Genomic DNA, 12,962 nt, shown 5'->3' with positions numbered 1-12,962 from the left:
TTTGTTGTTTTTTAGTTTAGCCAAAGTGTTTCATGGTTTTCTTTAGGTGGGAAAGGAATGCCTTTTGGACTAGTATATTGTTGGGATGATTGACTCAAATAGGGAGTTACTTATTCTGAAAAATTAAGAGAACTGAATTTGGGGTGTTTGAAAGTGTTGTTGTTGTTGTTGTTTTAATTAAAAGGACAGAACATGGGTGAGAAAGGAATCCAGAATCATGTCATTAGGACATACTTCAGCAATGCACAGCCAAAAAATAAGAGATTGTTTGTGGAAAGTGGTCACGAAATGTAGGAAACAAATTTTATTCTGAAATTCTGTCCTTCTACACAGAACTGTATGTGTATTTCATGGTCCATAAATCTTTGATAAAGTTGTAATGTGCATGACTATAAAGTAGAAGTGCATTGGGAAATGATGGTGAAAATGCTATGGTCACAGTTGGAACAAGGGAGAAGAGGGAAGCTAGAGGTGATAAAATAACTAAGGGCATTTGAAACTCAAGTTAGGAAGAAGAAATTTAGAGAGTAAACTGATGGATAATGAAAGAGCCTACCTATGACATTGCTTTCCTTTTTATAGGACCCGAGAAATATTATGGTGCTCAACGGTGTTTCGTTGGATAGGACACAGATTTAAGTTATTTGATTTTTGTCAGTTAAACCAACAGAGCTGGAGAACCTGGGAACAATTAAATCATTTTTGTTCTTGTGGACCTTCATATCTATTAATATTTCCTTGTGTGTGTTTAGTTGCTCAGTCATGTCTGACTCTTTGCAACTTCATGGACTATAGCCCACCAGACTCCTCTCCTCATGGGATTCTCCAGGCAAGAATACTGGAGTGGGTTGCAATTCCCTTCTCCAGAGGTTCTTCCTGACCCAGGGATCAAACCTGCATCGTAGGTGGATTCTTTAGTGTCTCAGCCACCAGGGAAGCCCCTAGTACTTCCATACAGATTTTAAATTACTAAACTTCAAAGTGCAGCTGACAGTATAATGACATCTTGAAGGAAATATTTTGTGAATACACAAATTTTTGCACTGTCTTTACTGGAAAAGATGTTGCTTTATAAAATTTTTTTAAAGGCAAAAATGCTACCTTAAAAATCCTCAGTGTGATGTGTCAAGGGATAATTTAAATATTTTCTACATGGATGTCAGGCATGCAGATGTGCAGGAGAAGCTTCCTTAGAGCTTATGGAACCCAATTTGGGAAAGTAGGACCTTTCCCGTCCCATATCCAGTGTCTGTACTCTGATTACTGATTGTTGCTTCTGAACCAGATGTGCAGACACAGGGGGAGCAGCCGCTGTGGGTGCATCTCTCCACCGTGGCTACAAGCTGCTCCTAATCCAGCTGAAGTGACTTCCAGGGAATTTAAAGGCCAACACACTTTGCCCTGTCATCATTATTTTCTCTTTTTGGTCTTTCATGAGCCAGACATTAAAGATAGGACTTTTAAAAAGTAAGAAGCCATACATCAACATGCATCCGCCATGGGTGTACACGTGTTCCCAATCCTGAACCCCCTTTGATGTATGGCAAAATGAATACACTATTTTAAAGTAAAAAAAAATAATAAAAAAATAAAAAAATGATATGCAGTAAAATACTAAAAAAAAAAAAAAAAAGCAAGACGCCTATATAGAGATAATGAGAAAGTCCCCATGCATGTACTTGGAATGACACATGCTCAGAAAGACCAGAAAATAATTTAAATTTTCTTCTGAGCCTGATCCTCTGCATGGAGATTGCCTACAACAATCTAAACTACAAAAAATGAGGAGGGAGTTCTAGATGGCAGGTTGGTAGGATGCTAAGCTCACCCTTCCTTAAGAACACAACATATTACCACTACATATAGAGAAACTCTTGCTGACATCCACTTGGGCAAGAGCAGAACAGCTGTTCTACAACCAAGGTTATAAAGAATGATCTGTATGGAGTCTGCCAGGAAGGGGAGAGAAATGATATGGATGGGACCTATACTTCTCACCTGGATAGAGAAGAGGAAGGGGACATCACAAGCTGCAAAATACCCTGGGAGGAGCAAGGATTTGGGGCCAGAGTTTAGGCACATCAGTCATGGGGTTTAACAACAGGAAATAAGCCCCCTTTCTGGCTTGAAAACCAGTGGAGATTTACCTGAGTACTGCAAGTAACTGAGACCTTGCTTTTGAAGAGCATGTGCCAGACCTGCTCACGGAGGCAGCAGATTGAAAACTGCCTGTGACTCCATCCAGCTGGCAATTACCACTCCAGCATCCTCTCTTCCCCAGCCCTAACTGAGCTCCTGCCCCAGCCTCTCATGCTCCTGTGGTTGCTGCCCACTAAAGGGGAGGATACCATCGCTAACAAAAGTGTGCACACTTGGAGGGATGGTAGCTGACTTGGACACTGAGCCTGCAACTGAGCCATTGTCAACTCATATATCTCTGCAGTCACTCCAGGAGGAGTGAAGTTACGTCCAGGGAAGAGAACACTATCACCAAAGTGCACATCCTTTTCCATATTGGGAGAGGGCAGGGTCAGTTCTGTGCTGTGGCACCAACTCCTCCACCATGACTCAGTCACTAATCAAGGCAAGCACAAAGGAGGAAAAAGTGTGTGTGGGGGGGAAGTCACTAACAAGTCACTACTCAAGGTGAGCACACTGGGGGAAAAATGGGGGGAAAAGTCACTAACAAGTCACTATTCAAGGTGAGCACCCTGGGGGAAAAGTGGGGGGAAAAGTCACTAACAAGTCACTACTCAAGGTGAGCACACTGGGGGAAAAGTGGGGAAAAAGTCATGAAGATGTCATTACCCAAGACATGCACACTGGGGAAAAAGTGGGGAAAAGTCACTAACAAGTCACTAACCACACTGGGGAAAAGAGTTGCTAACCAAGGTATGCACACTGGGGAAAAACCAGCACAGAAATATAGCCCCAAGCTCTCAGGCCTTGGTCCTGTCCCAAAATACTGACTGCCATCAAATGTAGGAGAAACCCAGTTTCTCAAGGCTCTTGCACCACCTCCTTAGGCTACAGTTCTGGACCTGACAGGGTAGTGACAGCCATTGAAAACTGGAGAAGCCGTTGCTCACCCCGGCTCTGGCTCTTGTCCCACCAACTCCATCCTACATCCCACCAATGGAGTGGCTGACCTCACACTCCAGGAGAAGACACAGTCCATGCTCACTTCAGATCCAGTTCTCCCAGCAAAGCCATTGGACATTCACAGACTTCATAGGGACATTCCCACACAAGAAACCACCTTCAAGCTTGGGATAGGTAATTGCTTTACCTAATGTCATAGAGACAGAGAAAATTAAGCAAAATGAGATGTTAGAAGACTTTGTTTCAAACAAAAGAACAACAGCAAAAACCTCATTAAATCTCTAATGGAAAGGAAACAAATAGTTTACCTGATAGAGTTCAAAGCAATCATAACGAGGTATCTAACTAAAGTGTAGAAAGGAATAGATGAACACCATGGAAACTTTAATAAGGAACTATAAAATATATTTTAAAATCTTAACTGAAGTTTATAATAACTGAAATGAAAAATACACTGGAGGAGAATTAGCAGTAGATTAGTGATAAAGGATAATGCCTAGGTGGATATGAAAGAGAGAATAATGGAAATAGCCCAGTTAAAACAATAAAAAAATGCAAATAAAATTTAAAAATATGAGTAGCTTAAGGGAGCTCTGTGACACATCAAGTTGACTAACATTTGTGTTCTAGTGGACCCAGAAGCAGAAGAGAACAAGAAAGTGGTAAAAAAAAAAAAATAAAGATATTTAATGAAATTATGGCTGAACACTTGCTGAACCTGAAGAAGGAAACAGATATCTAGATTTGGGAAGTACAGAGAGCCTCAAATAAGATGAACCCAAAGGGAACCAAACCAATACATATCATATTTAAAATGGCAAAATTTAAGATCACAGTAGAATATTAAAGGTAGCAATAGAAAAATAAGGAATTTCATATGAGGGAATCCACATAAACCTATTATAAGCTGATTATTCTGAAGAAACTTTGCAGGCCAGAGGAAGTAGCATAATATATTTAAAGTGCTGAAAGTAAAAAGCTATAGCCTAAGATACTCTTCCAAGCAAAGCTATCATTCAGCATTGAAGAAGAAATAAAAACATCTCCAACAAGCAAAACCTAGAAGCTTTCATAAGTATTAAGCCAACCATATAAGAAATGTTAAAATGTCTTCTTTATTGAAAAAGAAAAGACTGAAAAAACATTAGGAAATATAGGAAGAGAAAATTCCACTGGTAAAGGCAAATATATGGAAAATGCTGTTGACAAACCACTTAAATAAGCTAGTAGAATGGTTAAAAATGAAAAATGTGAGATTATGCCAAGAAATCAAAGCAACCAAAGTGTCCATCAAGAAATGAGTTTATAAAAAAGATGTGGTATATGTGCACAATGTGCTGTGCTGTGCTTATTTGCTCAGTCATGTTCGACTCTTTGCGACCCATGGACTATAGCCCGCCAAGCTCCTCTGTCCATGGGGATTCTCCTGGCTAGAATACTAGAGTGGGTTGCCATGACCTCCTCCAGGGGATCTTCCTAACCCAGGGATCAAACCCGGGTCTCCCACATTGTAGGTGGATTCTTTACCATCTGAGCCACCAGGGAAGCCCGAGAATACTGGAATGGGTAGACTATCCCTTCTCCAGGGAATCTTCCCAGCCCAGAAATTGGACCGGGGTCTCCTGCATTACAGGCAGATTCTTTACCAGCTGAGCTACAGAGAAATGTAAGTCAAAATAATAATGAGATTATCACCTCACACTTGTTAGAATGGCTATCATGAATACTAACACAAATAACAAAAATTGGCAAGGATATGGAGAAAAGAAAACCTGGGAACGCAAACGGGTGCAACCACTATGGAAAAAATTACAGAGGTTTTTCAAAAACTAACAATAAAACTTCTATATGATCCAAAAATTGGTATATATCTGAAGAAAACAAAAACAATAATATGAAAAAATACATGAAACTAGTGTTCATAGCAGCATTATTTTTAATAGCATAGATGTGGCAGTCACCTAAGTGTCCATTAACAGATGAATTATACATACATACACATATACATTTAATGGCTGAGTTTTATATATGTCATGAAAAAGAATGAAATTCTGCTGTTTGCAATTATGTAGTTGACCATAAAGAATAGTATGTTCAGTGAAATAATGCAAAGATCAATTCTATATGTTATCAATTATATGTGAAATATAAAAAGAAAAAAAATGTATATTACAGAATAGAAACATTTTCACAGATACAGAGACCAAAGTAGTGGTTACCAGTGAGGAAAGGAAAGGGAAATACAGGAGTAGGGGATTAAAAGATACAGGACAGTATGTATAAAATAAATAAACAACAAGGGTATATTATATAGATGGAGAATACAGTCAATATTTTCATAAAGAGTTAAATGAAGTATAATCTATAAAAATATTGAATCTCTATATTGTACACCTGAAACTAACATGATATTGTAAATCAACTATACTTGAAGAAAAAGCTCTTTCTTTGACTTCTGTTAATTTGATTGTAATGTGCCTTGTGGTGGATTTCTTTGGGATCACCTTATTTGGGATGTCTTTGTTTCCTAGTTCTGAATGTCCAGTTGCTTGCACAGACTTGAGGACTTTTTCAGCCAGTTTTTCTTTGAGAAATCTTTTAGATCATCACTTGCATTTTCTCCTTTGTTGATCCACGGAATGTGTATGTGGCCCACGTGATATTAGTACTTCCCATAAATCTTAGACTTTTGGTACAACTTTTCACTCTTTTTTCTTTTTGTTCCACTTACTAAATTATTTCAGATATCCTTTTTTCAAACTCTGTAATTCGTTCTTATATTTGTTTAGTCTGCTATTTTGACCTAGTGAATTTTTCAGTTCAATTATTGTGTTTTGGCTTCATGATTTCTGTTTGGTACTCTTCAAAGAATAAAATAGCCACTTTGTTCATGTGTTGTTCTTCAACTACCTTGACCATTTTTATGATAGTTAAAGAGATTCTCTGTCTGGTAAATCATGTATCTCCATTTCAGTAGGGCCACTTTTAGGATCACTTTCTTGGAAACGGTCTTTTTTTAAATGTAATTGCTCTTTTCTTCATGTTTCCTTGTCTTTGTGCATTCATGTCTGCATGTAGACAAAAATAGAAAACTACTTTAATTCTCATGAACTAGCAACAAAGAGAGATAAGAAAGACTTCCTCAGTGATCAGCGCAAAGAAATAGAGGAAAACAATACATTGGGAAAGACTAGAGATCTCTTCAAGAGTATTAGAGATACCAAGGGAACATTTCATGCAAAGATGGGCTCCATAAAGGACAGAAATGGTATGGACCTAACAGAAGCAGAAGATATTAAGAAAAGGTGGCAAGAATACACAGAAGAACTATACAAAAAAGATCTTCACAACCAAGATAATCACGGTGGTGTGATCACTCACCTAGAGCCAGACATCATGGAATGAGAAGTCAAGTGGGCCTTAGAAAGCATCACTACAAACACAGCTAGTGGAAGTGATGGAGTTCCAGTTGAGCTATTTCAAATCCTGAAAGATGATGCTGTGAAAGTGCTGCACTCAATGTGCCAGCAAATTTGGAAAACTCAGCAGTGGTCACAGGACTGGAAAAAGTCAGTTTTCATTCCAATCCCAAAGAAAGGCAATGCCAAAGAATGCTCAAACTACCACACAATAGCACTCATCTCACACGCTAGTAAAGTAATGCTCAAAATTCTCCCAAGCCAGGCTTCAGCAATACATGAACCGTGAACTTCCAGATGTTCAAGCTGGTTTTAGAAAAGGCAGAGGAACTAGAGATCAAATTGCCAACATCAGCTGGATCATCAAAAAAGCAAGAGAGTTCCAGAAAAACATCTATTTCTTCTTTATTGACTATGCCAAAGCCTTTGACTGTGTGGATCACAATAAACTATGGAAAATTCTTCAAGAGATGGGAATACCAGACCCCCTGACCTGCCTCTTGAGAAACCTGTATGCAGGTCAGGAAGCAACATTTAGAACTGAATGTGGAACAACAGACTGGTTCCAAATAGGAAAAGGAGTACATCAAAGCTGTATATTGTCCCCCTGCTTATTTAACTTATATGCAGAGTACATCATGAGAAACGCTGGGCTGGAAGAGGCACAAGCTGGAATCAAGATTGCCAGGAAAAATATCAATAACCTGGTATGCAGATGACACCACTCTTATGGCAGAAAGTGAAGAACTAAAGAACCTCTTGATGAAAGTGAAAGAGGAGAGTGAAAAAGTTGACTTAAAGCTCAACATTCAGAAAACTAAGATCATGGCATCTGGTCCCATCACTTCATGGCAAATAGATGAGGAAACAGTGGAAACAGTGGCTGACTTCATTTTTGGGGCTCCAGAATCACTGCAGAAGGTGATTGCAGCCATGAAATTAAAAGACACTTCCTCCTTGGAAGGAAAGTTATGACCAACCTAGATAACATATTAAAAAGCAGAGACATTACTTTGTCAACAAAGGTCTGTCTAGTCAAGGCTACGGTTTTTCCATTAGTCATATGTGGATGTGAGAGTTGGACTATAAAGAAAGCTGAGCACTGAAAAATTGATGCTTTTGAACTGCGGTGTTGGAGAAGACTCTTGAGAGTCCCTTGGACTGCAAGGAGATCCAACCAGTCCATCATAAAGGAGATCAGTCCTGGGTGTTCATCCGAAGGACTGATGATGAAGCTGAAATTCCAATACTTTGGCCACCTGATGCGAAGAGCAGAATTATTTGAAAAGACCCTGATGCTGGGAAATATTGAGGGGAGGAGAAGAGGGGACAACAGAGGATGAGATGATTGTATGGCATCACCGAGTCAATGGACATGAGTTTGGGTAAACTCTGGTAGTTGGTGATGGACAGGGAGGCCTGACGTGCTGCAATTCATGGAGTTCCAAAGAGTTGGACGTGCCTGAGCGAACTGAGCATTGTAAAGGAGCTGATCCTCTCAATAAACTTGGCTAGAGAAAGCAAACCTCTCAATCTTGTGATAGTATAACCCACTTCTTTGTTTTTAGTAGCTCCAGGCCTCTGGAGAATGTCAGGATCCCATAGACCCTTAACACAGGAGATTAGTCATTTCCTCTGGCAGCTCAAATCAACTGGGTCATTGGTTGAACAGTGTACCTTTTCCTTTACCAAAGAGAAGGTGTAGGAAAACTATTTTCTACTACTAGCTAGTAAAGCCAATGTGGTTACAGTGAATTTTAGCTCAAACTGGAGAAGGCAATGGCACCTTTTCCTTTACCAAAGAGAAGGTATAGGAAAACTATTTTCTACTACTAGCTAGTAAAGCCAGTGTGGCTACAGTGAATTTTAGCTCAAACTGGAGAAGGCAATGGCACCCCACTCCAGTATTCTTGCCTGGAGAATCCCACGAGTGGAGGAGCCTGGTGGGGTGCAGTCCATGGGGTCGCGAAGAGTTGGACATGACTGAGCGACTTCACTTTCACTTTTCACTTTCATGCATTGGAGAAGGAAATGGCAACCCATTCCAGTGTTCTTGCCTGGAGAATCCCAGGGATGGGGGAGCCTGGTGGGCTGCCGTCTCTGGGGTAGCACAGAGTCGGACATGACTGAAGTGACTCAGCAGCAGCAGCAGCAGCAGCAGCAGCAGCTCAAACTGCTGTGTCTCTTCTCTCTCACCTCAGGCAGCTAAATTATGCCATATGCCATATCCCTTCAGCTTTCTCACATAGACAATACAGAGGCCAGTGTTCTGGATGGCCCCTAGGAAAGTTGGAGCTTTGGATATATTGTGCATCTCTTTCTCTCCCCCGGCAGAATCTATGAACTGGGGAATTTTGTCTCAATCACATGGTTTTGGATCACCATAGGTACACGGCAAGATGTACCTTGCATTTTCTTAACAGCTTCAACATGACTTGTGTCATGCTTGAAGTGTGTGCAGGAAACTTTTAACTAAGTTTTGGGTTTTTTACAGAGGGAATCTGTACATTAATTGTTTGAATCAGTGTGTTTGTGCAGGGAAGGAGATTGTAGGGCTTGCTCTTCTGCCATCTTGCTGATGGGAAATGGTCACTAATTTTGGCTGTTCCTTGAAGGATGAACAATCCCTACAGCAAAGGGAAAACTTGAGTAAAGTATTGAGTCTATAAGAAACTAAAGACAGATTATATATACAATCCCCTTAGTTCCCTATTACACATAGAAACTGTTCCCTGGGGAATAGATGGAACAAGTTGCCATATCTATATTGGAGTACATTATAGCATTACATTCTCATTAAATCCTCTGTGATTTCAATAACCTCAGATATTCAGATGACACCACATTTATGGCATAAAGAGAAGAAGAACTAAAGAGCCTATTGATGAAAGTGAAAATTGAGAGTGAAAATGTTGGCTTAAAGCTCAACGTTCAGAAAACTAAGATCATGCATCTGGTCCCATCACTTCATGGCAAATAGATGGGGAAACAATGGAAACAGTGACAGACTTTATTTTGGGGGGCTCCAAAATCACTGCAGATGGTGACTGCAGCCATGAAATCAAAAGACGCTTGCTTCTGAGAGGAAAAGCTATGACCAAACTAGACAGCATATTGAATAGCAAAGACAATACTTTGTGCACAGAGGTCCATCAAGTCAAATCTATGGTTTTTTCTGTAGTCATGTATGGACATGAGAGCTGGACTCTAAAGAAAGCTGAGTGCCAAAGAATTGATGCTTTTGAACTGTGGTGTTGGAGAAGACTCTTGAGAGTCCCTTGGACTGCAAGGAGATCCAACCAGTCCATCCTAAAGGAAATCAGTCCTGAATATTAATTGGAAGGACTGATGCTGAAGCTGAAACTCCAATACTTTGGCCACCTGATGTGAAGAGCTGACTCATTGGCAAAGACCGTGATGCTGGGGAAGATTGAAGATGGGAGGAGAAGGGGACAACAGAGGTTGAGCTGGTTGGATGGCATCACCAATTTGTTGGACGTAAGTTTGAGTAAGCTCTGGGAGTTGGTGATGGACAGGAAAGCCTGGCGTGCTGTTGTCCATGGGGTCACAAGGAGTCAGACACAACTGAATGACTGAACTGAGCTGAACTAACTTCCTATGTGGCCAAAGTGATAATAATAGTGACCATTTATTTATTTTTTGCTGCTTGATAGGACTGAAAATCATAATCAAATTATGATCTCTAATTCTGAAAGAATTCTAGGGCACATAAAAAATTAGTCACAGATGGCATTTTTTTTGAATCAATGAACCAAATCCTCAGAATCTGAAATTGCCCTTCCAGGACCATTGAATAAAAACAAGAAGAAAGCCCTGGGATATTCTGCCTTAAGAGGGTAAGTTTCCAAATTCCATTTATATTTGTCTTTTCCTTGTTTGAGATGGATACTGAAAACCTAAGATATGACAGTTCAGTTCTTATTTGTGCAGTCCAGAGATTCAACTGAATCTTGCAGAGAAATCTTTTTGAGGGAAGAGCAGGGAACGTTTAGAATCATTTACAGACACAAGAGATGCAGTTTCTTAGTAAGTTCCCTCTACATGGATGGAACTCTCTTTCTTCTACTTTTAAGCCTTTACTCTGTGATATATGGAAGGACTGAGGTTGAAGCTGAAACTTCAATACTTTGAACACCTGATGAGAAGAACTGACTTATTGGAAAAGACCCTGATGCTGGTGAAGATTGAAGGTGGGACTAGAAGGGGAGGACAGAGGATGAGATGGCTGGATGGCATCACCAACTCGATGGGCATGAGTTTGAGTAAATTCTGGGAGTTGGTGATGGACAGGGAAGCCTGGTGTGCTGCAGTCCATGGGGTCACAAAGAGTCAGACATGACTGAGAGACTGAACTGATATGGAATAGCTTAAGCTCTCCTAGACTTTAGTTCCTCTTGTCTTTTTAAAAAAAATTAATTGGAAGCAATATTCTTGATTCCTACCCTGTATAGTCTCATGTACACTAGAGGCAAAAACCAGGCTTTTGGGGTTGCTGCCAAAAGAGGAGGAGAGGTGAGGAGAGGGTCCAAGTGAATGAAATAATGGTGAGATGACAGAAGGAAACTGTGTCCTGGTTCACACTTGTTTTCCTTTGTTGTTCAGTTGCTCAGTCGTTTTTGACTCTTTGCAGCCCTATGGACAGTAGCCCACCAGACTCTTCTGTCCATAGGATTTTCCACAGGCAAGAATACTGGAGTGGGTTGCCATTCCCTTCTCCAAGGGATCTTCCCAACCCATGGATCAAACCTGCCTCCCCTGTGTCTCCTGCATTGCAGGCGGATTCTTTATCCCTGAGTCATCATTATCTTTTTGTATAAAAGGCTAAATTTTGATGCTTTTTGCTACTTAGTTTGTAAAGCGTTTACAAGGGAAATTTATGCCACTCATTTCCATAGTAATGGTAAGTAAATTCTACGGGTTCCGTTTGGGCCATCCCAGCGCATACATCACTTTATGTGAGGAGATGTGAGAAATACTCTTTTTTCTCTATGTAAGACTTCTCCCCTGTTTTCACAGATCCCTTTAGAGAAGAATGGCTCCAGGGAATGACTTTCATGATTCAGTTCATTTTAGTGGGATTAACAGACCAATCCGTTCTTCAGCTCCCCCTGTTTTTCCTGTTCCTGGTAATGTATATGGCACCCCACTCCACTACTCTTGCTTGGAAAATCCCATGGACGGAGGAGCCTGTTAGGCTGCAATCCATGGGGTCGCTAAAAGTCGGACACGACTGACCGACTTCACTTTCACTTTTCACTTTTCATTTTCATGTATTGGAGAAGGAAATGGGAACCCACTCCAGTGTTCTTGCCTGGAGAATCCCAGGGACGGGGGAGCCTGGTGGGCTGCCGTCTATGGGGTCGCACAGAGTTGGACACGGCTGAAGTGACTTAGCATAGCATATATGGTCACTGTGATGGGAAATTTGAGCTTGATCATCCTAATTGGGCTGAGTTCACACCTGCACATCTCTATGCTCTTTTTCCTCTTTAATTTGTCCTTCATAGATCTGTTATTATTCTGTTTTTACACCTAAAATGCTGATCAACATCATATCAAAGAAGATTATCTCCTACATGGGATGCATGGCCCAGCTTTATTTCTTCACTTTTTGGTATTTCTGAATGCTATGTGCTGACATCAATGGCCTATGATGACCATGTGGCCACCTGTAACCTACTGTTGTAAACATTGCCATGTCCCCTAAAGTGTGTTCCAGCCTTATGCTTGGTTCCTACTTGATGGCATTTTCTGGTGCCATGGTTCACACTGGATACGTGCTGAGTCTGACCTTCTGTGATGCAAACACCATCAACGATTATTTGTATGACACCTGCCCTCTGCTCCATCTCTCCTGCACAAGTACCTGCATCCTTGAGCTGGAAATTGTCATCGTGTCAGGAATCAATATCATTGTGTGCAGTCTCACCATCCTGTTTCTTATGGCCTCATTCTCTCCAATATCCCTCACATCAAGTCCACAGAAGGCAGGTCTAAAGCCTTCAGCACCCGCGGTTCCCACATCTTTGCTGTTTCTTTGTTCTTTGGATCAAGTGCATTTGTGTACTCAAACCATCTTCTATGCCCGTGAATAAGGGAAAAGTCTCTTCTGTCTTTTACACCAGTGTGGTTCCCATGGTGAACCCCTTAATTTACAGCTTAAGGAACAAAGATGTTAAACTTGCTCTGAGAGAAACCCTGAGGATGGTGAAGTTTTGATCAGAAACATTATCTGTCTGTGCATGTAGTTATAGGACAAGGAGATTCTGTGTGTTTATTTAAATATTTATAGTTAGAATCTTATTTCTCTCTTTTTTAAAAAACATGAATTAAAGAATATTTGAGCTTTCCCTCAATAATTTATTTCTGGTTTTTCTGTCTGTTGCTTCTTTTCCCCTAATCATTTGCATGAGATCTGCT

The 12,962-nt window shown here is 40.5% G+C and overlaps 1 pseudogene; it reads left to right on the top strand.

Moving 5' to 3' along the window:
* The first annotated feature begins 2,792 nt into the window (after nt 1–2,792).
* LOC138986219 (olfactory receptor 8B3-like) lies at nt 2,793–12,761 on the top strand (annotated as a pseudogene).
* The last annotated feature ends 201 nt before the right edge of the window (nt 12,762–12,962 follow it).

The sequence above is a fragment of the Bos mutus genome, chromosome 29 (genome assembly GCF_027580195.1).
Source record: "Bos mutus isolate GX-2022 chromosome 29, NWIPB_WYAK_1.1, whole genome shotgun sequence".
NCBI lineage: Eukaryota > Metazoa > Chordata > Mammalia > Artiodactyla > Bovidae > Bos > Bos mutus.
The sequence above is the reverse complement of the archived record's forward strand: the minus strand, read 5'-3'. Positions and strand labels throughout refer to the sequence as shown.